General features: G+C 41.1%; 1 protein-coding gene across 5 annotated transcripts in view; it reads left to right on the top strand.

Annotated features, from left to right (window-relative positions):
- Nucleotides 1–236: 236 nt before the first annotated feature.
- The window catches only part of znf532 (zinc finger protein 532), a 141,411-nt gene continuing 132,469 nt past the window's right edge, over nt 237–9,178 (top strand). For 3 of the 5 annotated variants that reach the window (XM_039750491.1, XM_039750487.1, XM_039750488.1), the window contains exons 1-2: nt 237–527; nt 1,352–1,516. The gene's annotated coding sequence lies outside the window, so the exon portion shown is untranslated. Of the gene's footprint in view, nt 528–1,159; nt 1,254–1,351; nt 1,517–9,178 lie in introns of those variants that run through there. The other 2 variants (XM_039750489.1, XM_039750490.1) reach the window with 2 other exon arrangements.

Genomic DNA, 9,178 nt, shown 5'->3' with positions numbered 1-9,178 from the left:
CGTTTTTTTTTAAAGCTGTTAATTGAACTTATTTGCCTGTGATGAAAATTATGGCCACCTTCACTAACAAACAACGGAGTGATGGGTGGAGATTGAATCTGAGATTTCTATTCTGCACCAAACTCGTGATTAAGGCTCAGTGATAGCGCCGATCGTGTCAAGTGAGCTTGCGGGCAGCTCGATCCCCTCCTTCGCCCCGCCGTCTCCTCTCCTCATTTTTATTTTGGTTTTTAGGTACCACTTAGGTCCGGAGCAAAGGCTCATGGGAAGCATTGGACGCCTGGCTCGTCTGTGTGCAGCAGCAGCCTAAAGATACAAAGGAAGGAGCGTCGCCAAGTGCGGAATTAAGCTAACTCTTTACATCTATTCAGCAGCAAGCGGTACCTTTACAGAGCCTCTTTTGAATCCACAACTTTAGCAGTTATAGTTTGGTACCATGCCAAAGAATGAGGAGAGGCGAAGTTTTATAATAAAATAATAAGACGTGCGTAAGACTGGGCTGCTTCTGGAACCGCGGAGACTGATGGGTAAGCATGCCAAGAAGCAATTTTTTTGAAGGGGCTAGAAGAACAGGAGCTGAACGCAGAGGATTATTTTAGAATTTTTGATAACAAGGGGTGCTCCCCTATTTCATTATATAGAAGTGAAGCTAAATTGGAGTAACTTTAAAGACACTTTTGTCACACTGGCGCACAATGGGGAAAGAGAGGGGCTGCAGACGAGCGCAGTGGCTGATGGGTATGACAATTCGTTTGCGCTACAACAGTACCTCAATTATTTATTTGGGTTTTATTATTATTTTTGACACGTGTAGGGCGGTCTTGAGTAGTTCCTGTTAGATTTCACGTACAGCTGCGGCCACGGGGTGCCGACTAAGTTGCGCAGCGTAAGCGCGCTGTTTTTCCCCCTCCTGGCACAAAGAAGACAGAGAGCCGTAAGACGAAGTGGCCGATGGGTAGAAGAGAAATCAGTGGCGAGGACAATGGGGCCTTTAACATAAGTCTAAAAAGGCAACGTGATGAAAGCTCACAGATACGTTTAATGCATGTATATGGACAGTAGGAAAAGTAGGGAATTGGCTTAGAGTTACCCTCCGGTCACCATGAAGCCCCCCTCCCTTTGCCAGCGTACAGACCGCAGCGAGCGCAGCGCGTCACGTGACCTTTACATTCAGCATTTTGTGGGTGGGCTGCTGCTAGGCAGTCCAGCAGCAAACAGGATCAGTGATCCAGCCAATGTGGTGCGTGCTATAGGTGCTTACCACATATATTTTAATAAAGGACAATAGCATTTGGCGTAAATATGTAAGATTATGTAACTGATCATTTGATCTCTCTCTTTTTTCATTCAGGTTATGAATGAAATATGCAGATGAATGTATTCCTACTGCTGTTGCTCATGCCATGGCTGGCCTTACCACACAGCTATAAATTAGCCACCCAGGGAAAAGAAATCCAGCTGGGGTTCAACTCTGCAACATCAACATAAGCAGAAGCAAAACCATCTTCATATGCAGGTTTGGATCTGTATTGGGCATGAGGAGGGTATGCTGTTATTAATATCAAAGTGTATCTTGGGCCTGTGAAAAAACTAGTGACATTTTATTAAATCTGCATACACTTGAACACTAGAAAATCAGTTAACATGACAAGAGAATTGTAATGTTTAATGCAGTTATTTTGTAGCATTTTAGTTGTCATACATGGATTCATTTTGCAAGAACCAGGTTTTATGTAGTTTTAAGTAGCTGTTATATATGCTTCAGTACTTTGAGTCAAAGAAATTACAGTAACTATTTTTTCTTGATGTTTTTCCTATAGTTACTGTTGCACTTCAGTTATAGCCCTAGCTGTGATGCTTGCTTGTTAAACTAATTCAAATAAAAATTAGTTCTTATAAAATTTTTTGCTTTTCCTTGTGATGATGTAGAAATGATCAAATATTCAAGTTTTGCATGTACTAGCACACTGAAATCCTTAGATGCTCCGTTAAGCCAACATCTCATTTCACAACTTGTTGTCATGGGGTAGCTCAGATTTTCTGACCACAATCTCTGATCTTGTCACTAGACCATTTCAGTTTATACGACTGACAATCATTGGGCAGGTCTTAATTTACTGACCAAGTGCTGACTTTACAGCACAGCTGTGCTCACTCCATTTTGTGACAGCCAATAAAATTCTGCCCGACAGAGCCGGCACTGTATGAAGGGCTAACAGGTACAGCAAGTATGTAAAACACAAGATATCAGAAAGACAAGTCTTTCGTCTGTTTAGAGGTTCAAAACACCCATGTTTTTTTATTCCTCAGTACATTATGTGCATTGTACTTCTGGATTTGTATGAGCATTTATTAGTTATATACTGTCATGTACACAGAGCCCACCCCCATGACCAAAGATAAAATTTAGATTTTATCAGAGTGAGTCACAGGTTAGTTGGAATGAGTCACTGAGTATGTCACATTAGACATTTGTAATCGCAGGAGCACAGTGCTGACTCCCTCTGACTTGCTAAGAATATGTAAATGAAGGCAACGACTGAAACTCTCACTGGAAAAGTCACATAGTGTGACATAGAACTTGGTTGACTATAATTTGAACATTTTCTAGTTGAGTGGATATGCATGGCACAGTGGTGTAAGTAGTAGTGCAGCCTTGCAAAAAGGAGAATGGTGTTCATGTCTGGGGTCTTTTCTGCATGGAGTCTGCATGTTCTCCTAGTGTGCATGTGGGTTTCCTGTGGGAATTGTGGCTCTCCCACAGTCCAGATGCATTCATGTTAGGTAGATTTGCAATGCTAAATTGGCCCTAGTGTATGTGTGTGACTTTGTATTCACCCTGCGATGGACTGGTGCCCTTTCCAGTGGTCGTTCCTGCATTGCACTTTGTACTTGCTGGTGAAGGTTGTAGCTTCCTTGTAACTGTATAAAGTGGGTTTGGATCATGGGTTAGATGGATGGATGGATGGATGAGTGAATATGGGTGTATATGTGAGTGAATCCTGCTACGGATAAGTGTTCTGCTCCTATTGGCTCCTACCATATATACACTGCTTTTGGAATAGGTTTTCCAGATCCATGCTTCCATATACAGAAAAGGCAACCTCAGAAAATGGATGGATGTTACAGTATACATTTTTCCTATATTCAGATATTGTCTTTATGTCCTTTTAAATTTTGCAGTTTATTCTGGTGTTTAGATTTATCGATATTTTGGTTAAAGGTGTCTGTTAAATGAAGGGTAAATAAAAGCTAACATTTAAAAGTTAATTTTAAATAGATCAGATCCCTCTTAATGAGTATAAATGGCCATTGAAAATTAAGAAAAATGTTACTTTTTAACTATGGCTGCTTTGGCAATCTAATGCAATACCTGAATAAATTAAAAAAAATTTTTTAGCACAATTTAATTTGAAAACGTTGTAATCATGTTTACTTGGGCAACATTTTGTTAGCCCCTTAGGCACTTTCTTTCAATATGCTTTTCAAATAGCTAAAGTGTAAATTGTATGAGGAACATGTAATGCAAAAGGATGAACAGGTTGTTACCCACCTCTTGAGGTATTTTCTTTTCATTAAAAAAAAAAAAAAACACGCACAACTTCTAGATGGCCAGTGATGAGTGAAACCTTCAAGTTTCATTTGCATACAGTTTTGCAAAACTGACACAAAAATTAATTTTGCATGTGATTTTGCAATGGCCAAACTCACTGAAATTAGTTTTTGTGAATTGTTAAAGTTTTTGTGGCGTGAAAAACAAGGAGTATTGCTCCCTAAAGCTTTGTTTACACTTCTTTTTTTACCTGTGTTTTTTTTTTTTTTTTTTGCAGCTGCATAACACACATGATCTCTTGTGGACCAGTAAAATAAATTCTCTTTATGTTTCTTGTTCACATCACTATGGAGGAGCATAGTGGTTTTTTTTAAAAAAGTGATATACTTCATATTAATTTCCATGCAAAAAAAAAATGCCAAGAAAACCATTGCACAGATTAGTGTTTTTTCACAGAAAAGTCTCAGCACATGAATCCCCTACCCACCCACAAAGTACCTAGCAATCGTTCTTTCCAGTTTCTTGATTCCTTGAAAAGAGGTTGTACATACATGTTTACAGACAGGAGCTTAACACCCTTCTTCTATGAATGGAATGAGTTTTGCTACAAATGAAACACAATTTGTTTTGCAGTTTTTTTGCAAATCAAAACAGTTTTCTTGTAAATTCAGTTCCGCATGAATCATTTCATGCATCATTGCAGATGACGTTTATTTGAGTTGCTAATATAGATTGGCCTTTAGCACATAAGCACATAATAGTGAACAAAGTGGCCAGATAAAGCTAATAGTGGTATGGTTTCATATTTAAATACATTAATGGAGTAAACAGAAAGACAGAGATATGGCCGAAAGATGCAACTATTGTTTATAGAACAATCATAAGCTTTTATATTAGGGCTTGTGCAGTTAGGAAAGTACAACGATTGGTACACATGGGAAACTAGAAGGTATGTGAAATAAAAAGTGAACTAATGGTTAAGATGGAAAAAAAAAACAGTTGAAAGTAAGTAATAGTGAATGCAACATCCCCAGTACTCCAGTGTTTTTGGTCTATGGCAGTTAACTGGTTTATACCTGTTGTGTAAAATTGTTGCCTAGAAGTACAGAGATGCCCATATCAGGAGTGTAACTATCTATCCATCCATTACCCAACCTGCTATATCCTAATTACAGGGTCATGGGGGTCTGCTGGAGTCAATCCCAGCCAACACAGGGCACAAGGCAGGAAACAAACCCTGGGCAGGGAGCCAGCCCACCACAAGGAGTGTAACTAGTTAAAATTAAAATACAGTACATCTTCCTTAAATTATCTCTGAGAGTCACAACCCCTTGTGTTTAAAAAAAAAAGTTTAATGGAGGTTAGGGTTGTGCAGTATACTGATATTGGAATGTACCCAAAGCCCAACTTTTAAAACAGTATGGTACCAGCATTTCCGGATGTTCGGTACCAGCAGTAATCTGCAACTTTCCTCTCAATCCCCTGAACCCCCCAACAAAATCCCCCTCCCTCATTTCATCATGGGGAATCACATATCTCTTTATCTCTTTAATGCCATCTGGATTTCACTTGGGGACTCCATTGCATTGATGTGATTGGAGCTTTAAGGCTATCACGAGAGACGCAGTGCATAACGCGGCACAAGGTGAGCAATTGTGCAGTACACCAGGAAGGCTGAAGTAAGGTTTTCGAATTGTCTGTTATTTGCTTCAGAACCATTTTGGTTCCAGTACTAAGGTCCAAAAGTTAATATTGATTCCAGACTTTAGCACCAATCCAACACCAATGGAGGTACACTCCAAGACATGTTTGAAAGTCTGCCTAATTCCCTAACATTAGAATAAAAGTGTATAGTTGTACTAGTTACACTTCTAGCCAGTAGAAGCCCTAAAATCTTTTCAAAGCCACATCCCTTTGGTTAAGTATGTGCACTGAATCTGCTTCAATGGAAAAGTCTTGTTACAAGGCTTAGGTTTTACTTTTTCATTGAGTTTTTGCAGTAGAGTAATTAACAAACTTGGAAGCAGTCATAGGATTACCAACAAATTGTTTAAACATAGACTGATAATGTACATGTGAAAATGATTAAGTTCAGATCAGAATCAAAGTTCACTTCAAAATTTTGGACATGAGGCAGACTATAAGCCTAAGGATGCCAGGGTGCTATTAATCTGATTTCTTAATCTGATTGCTAGCTCCTTTAGTATCCAAAACTTAACGTAATTAAGTATTAAAATATTTCTTGCCATCCATACCTAATGCCAAAGGTACAATTGAATAAATACCAAGACACATATTAGCAATAGACTTCATACTGACATAAGCATACCAAATATCAAAAAATAAAGCTGTGTTTTATCAAATGAAAAATAAGGTTTATTGTGTGTCACAATTACCTGTTGTGAACTGTTTCATTTATCTAACATTTAACCCCTTTTGTTTAACACTAGAATTACCAACGCCTATGAAAAAACCCGTAAACCCAGCCCACCTTAAATCCCTTCGCACCTCTCCATCTGCATCTTTTGTCTTGTAAATGTGTCGATAAGCACAAACAGCAAGCAGCCTGCTATACCATCCCCCCACCGCCACAAAAAAGTCAAGAAGTTTTCCCAGTTCAAGCCTGGATTATCTGGGAGTGAGCTACCTAGAGTTGTAAGGGGAAATAATTTCATTTGTGTTCTGTGTCTACAACAATCTATGTAAACACATCATTAAAACAGAAAAGTTTTTCATGTTTTAGTAATAAATTATAAAATGTAGACACGAACTGTGTAATGTGTGAAGGCTGAAGTCCAAATTTCAAATAAACACTTACACAAATGGTGCAGGTACAACATGACAGCTTCTGTGGTGCAGCAGTAAGAGCTGCTGATTTATAATCCAGAGGTTGTGAGTTGGAAACCAGCTCCTTTGCAAATTTACCGTTTTGAGTAGTGAGCTGCTTTTATTGTTATTATACACTAAAACATAAATTTCTCATGTGTCTAACAGCCGGTGTAAATTTATAGTACTTGTAAAAGTTATCGTTTTTTTTTTTTTTTACTTTTATTTTATCGTCTCAGTCACGATACAACACCCATCCCAGATCTGATGCTATTAGTTTTTATCTGAAACTGGGAATAACTGTAGATGTGTGTGGTGTTTTGAGACAATGGAACTTGAAATTCCTGGATCTGGATTGATAAAAGCTGACACACAAACACTGGTGAATAATGCCTTTTTGGTATGTCATTGTCACTTGAATTTTTTCTATTCAGCTTTATTGAGTGTTCCTGCTCACACTGAATTAGTATGCACCTTATGGTCCATAATGTCAAAGCCGCACTGACAAAAAAACAGAGACATAGGTATCTATACTAATAAAAGGCAAAGCCCTCACTGACTCACTCACTCATCACTAATTCTCCAACTTCCCGTGTAGGTAGAAGGCTGAAATTTGGCAGGCGCATTCCTTACAGCTTACTTACAAAAGTTGGGCAGGTTTCATTTCGAAATTTTACGCGTAATGATCATAACTGGAACCTATTTTTTTGTCCATATACTATAATAGACTTCTGTTCGATGGCCGTGGGAGGCGGAGTTACGCCTCCCACGTAATTTAGTGCCTGCCCATATAAGGCCGTCCATCAGCGGCAATCCAATAGAAACACTGCCGCTAAATATTCACGGGTGAAGGACTGTGCTTATGCAAACGAAGATGAGATGGTCATGGTGGTGTTTGGCACAAACTCAGCGAAACTGCGAGAGAAACTTTTAAGTGCCGGGTCTTAGCTAACATTAAATACAGCCGTGGACGTCGCATGAGATGGCACAAGCACAGCTGGGAACCTTCGATGCATGTACACCGAGCGGCTCACGTGAAATGACGCAGTGCACAGACAAAAAGCAACAGCTCCAAAGAGTGCTAAACAAAAACCGAATTACACAATTGAGAAGGCAGCAAAAAAATATGAAGCGTGTGACACATACACGCATATTCATAAGTGCAACTGCTGCGGAAACAAAGCACACGGTGGAAAAAGTCAATATCCCGCTAAAGGAAGACAGTGTGAAAAAAAAAACCCGTGCATGCAGTGTGTCACGTCTCAGATAAAGAGGAAGACGGGCTGTTTATTGATGCAGTGAGAAACGAATCGATGAATGAAACCTGTTATCTTTACAAAGATTGACAAACACGGAATTTAACTTGAACACAACACATCCTACAAATACGAACCTGATTGAAAGAAATAATGATAATCAAATCCTTGATGACCGCCACACTCATAAAACAATTACTGTATATTGACAACTAGCAGAATACCCGCGCTTCGCAGCGGAGAAGTAGTGTGTTAAAGAAGTTATGAAAAAGAAAAGGAAAAATTTTAAAAATAACATAACATAACATGATTGTTAATGTAGTTGTTTTGTCATTGATATGAGTGTTGTTGTCATATCTTATATATATAATATACAGTATCTATATCTATATCTACAGTATCTCTATATATATATATATATATATATATATATATTGTGAACGCTGGCCCCAGCACAGACAGACGGACGACATATTTTGCACCACACACTGTTTATTATATACACTATTTACAAGCTATCCAGTCACGTGCACTCACGATACCCCAGTGCCTTCTGCACCGAATCCCCCAAAAGTCCAGGGCCCACAGTCACTGTGCCTTTCCTCTGGCCGCCTCCTGTCCTCTCTCCAGCTCCGTCTTCTGCCTCCCGACTTCCACCACTCACTGGAGGGAGGCGGCCCCTTATATAACGCCCCCGGATGAGCCCCAGGTGTTTCCGGCATCTGCTCTCTAGCCACGCCCCAGCGTGGCGGAAGTGTCGGTTGCCTTCCTGGCAGCTCTCCGGGCGCCACACAAAGTCTTCCCCCCGGCACTTCCGCCACACCAGGGATAATTAGGCTCCCGGGATAATTAGGCACTGGGGCGCCGCCTGGCGGTGGCCACGGGTCCCTGCAGGGCTGGGCTTCCATGCCCTGTACCCGAGGCCCCCTGCCTAACCAGGACGGACGCCCACTCTGTCTGGAGGAGGCACTCGCCCTCCTCTTGTCCTCCAAGCGTCCCGCCGGGCCCCAGCCGCAGACCGTGCGGGATAAACCGGCATTGGGCGCCGCCTGGCGGTGCCCACGGGCCCCTACAGGGCTGGGCTTCCATGCCCTTGACCCGTGGTCCCCAACAGAACCAGGACGGACGCCCCTCGCGGTGTGGAGGAGGCACAAGCCCTCCTCTTGTCCTCCAAGGCGTCCCGGCCGGGCTCCAGCTCTGGCTGGCGACTACACGGGATAAACCGGCATCGGGGCGCCGCCTGGCGACAACCACGGGCCCCTACAGGGCTGGGCTTCCATGCCCTTGACCCGTGGTTCCCAACAAAACCAGGACGGACGCCTCGCGGTGTGGAGGAGGCACAAGCCCTCCTCTCGTCCTCCAAGGCGTCCCGCCAGGGACCACAATATATATATATATATATATATAGCAAAATACCAGGCTTCGCAGCGGAGAAGTGAAAAGAAAAGGAAACATTTTAATAATATCGTAACCTGATTGACAATGTAATTGTTTTGTCATTGTCATTAGTGTTGCTGGCATATATATATATATATATATATAT

The sequence above is a fragment of the Polypterus senegalus genome, chromosome 4 (genome assembly GCF_016835505.1).
Source record: "Polypterus senegalus isolate Bchr_013 chromosome 4, ASM1683550v1, whole genome shotgun sequence".
Lineage (NCBI taxonomy): Eukaryota > Metazoa > Chordata > Cladistia > Polypteriformes > Polypteridae > Polypterus > Polypterus senegalus.
Note: the sequence above shows the minus strand (reverse complement) of the source record. Positions and strands in the feature narration are given on the sequence as shown.